This window comes from Psammomys obesus, unplaced genomic scaffold (assembly GCF_907164565.1).
Source record: "Psammomys obesus unplaced genomic scaffold, mPsaObe1.curated_primary_1811, whole genome shotgun sequence".
Taxonomy (NCBI): domain Eukaryota; kingdom Metazoa; phylum Chordata; class Mammalia; order Rodentia; family Muridae; genus Psammomys; species Psammomys obesus.
Window position 1 is genome coordinate 1683196 of NW_026590571.1, and position 1770 is coordinate 1684965.

The 1770-nt window shown below is 36.3% G+C and overlaps 1 pseudogene; it reads right to left on the minus strand.

The window, feature by feature from the left end:
* LOC129677280 (melanoma-associated antigen B16-like) overlaps nucleotides 1-1520 on the minus strand; it is a 31687-nt pseudogene extending 30167 nt beyond the window's left edge.
* Between the last annotated feature and the right edge of the window lie 250 nt (nucleotides 1521-1770).

Here is a 1770-nt window from a genome sequence, read left to right on the forward strand (position 1 = left end):
AAAAAAAAAAAAAAAAAAAAAAAAAAAAAAAAAAAAAAAAAAAAAAAACCTTATCCATATTTAAAGAGCTATTGGTAAGAAATGGTAACTGGATATGGGAAAGTCAGCTTTCTTCGGGGAAGTGCTTGCTGACAGACTACCCATCCTCTAGTAGATGAGTCTGCATTCATGCACACATGGTGAGCAGTAAATGGACTCTTACTCTTAAAGAAATGGAGGGATGCTATGTAACAAGAAATTAGGAAGACAGAGGTAGAAGTTAAGTCCCTATTGTTAAAGACAGCATGAATTTCATAAACATAACCCAGGGACCCCTTAACAGGAACTGACCTAAAGCCCTCCTCCCTGAGGACTACTTTTCGTATTACCAGAAGACACCATTCAAACTTCCAAAGGGGTAAGTAAACAACAGTCCTACCTTGCTATGACCCTATGAACCACGACAAGCATGATATGATAACCCTAAGGGTGCAGTAGTGGCACACATACCTCAGCAGTAACCAGTAGCTCTCTAATTGAAATTTAAGACTCACTCAACAACAGTAAAGCCATACCTGGTACTGAAATCTTAGCTAACTTTCCAGTGATAGTGAAGTTATCAGTATTGGAAGAGACATACAGACAACCACTTGTTTACTAAGCTAGCATAATCCCTAAAAACAAATTAACATTTGTTCTTATACCCACGTATAAGTGTTATTGTCTCCCCTTAACAAGAGATAGCCACCTTTGCAATAGATGGATACCACTACAGAAAACCTCAGCCAATGACAATGCAGAGTTGTATAGCCCAGTCTCAATATATACATCTACAAAACACTCCTGTACCCAAGGCCTAGGGAGCATTGTGTAGGAGAAAAATGAAAGATTGTAAGAGATAGAGATCAGGGAGTTTTGTGTGAAATTGTGTCTCCTAGTTATGTCAGAGACCCATAAATTCTCACCAACATGATTGCTCAACATGAGCTGAATAAGGATGATACCAGTAAACATGCAAAAATGAATGGAGAAAACCCCATAGGTCCCCAACATTGCACAAGGAACTGCAGGCAATGAAGGAATGCTAAGAGCAAGATAAATCATCTTCCACAGGGAAGAGCATATCAATTTCTTATCTAATTCTAAATCATCAGCCCTGAAAACATACATACAAGTATATTATGAAGACTAGAAAGTTATGTTTTGGAATATATATGCATATACATATATGTACACAGTTATACTTAACAAAAAGAGGCCAGAAATTTTAAAGAGAATGGGTAAATAGGAAAGTTTGAAGGGAGGAAAGGGGAGGAAGAAATGTTGAATTATATTATTATCTCAAAAACTAACGAAATATTTAAAAGAACTACATCAAAAAAGAAGATGGGAGGAAAAAGTTGTACTGGGGATGTAAGAGAAATTAAGGGAAGGTAATGGGAAGTAGTTTTTTTTTTTTCCAAACACTTCATTGCCCATCTTGATTGTTAAACAAATATTAAAAAAAAGCAATAGTGTCTAATCTCACCTCCAAAGACCATGTTTCTCTAAGAAACCCTAGAAAGCCATGCTGGAGTGATTAATAAGAGTTAATAAGAGTGGTTAATAAGTGGTTAATAAGAGTAGTTTGTTCCCAGCACCTATATCAGATATCTCACAAACTGCCTATAGCTCTAGTTCCAAGAGATCTGACACCCCTCTTCTGGCATTTTTTGGTACTTACACTCACATATACATATATATATGAACATATGTTCGTATATATATGTATGTGCCGGGAGCCAAAGCTAT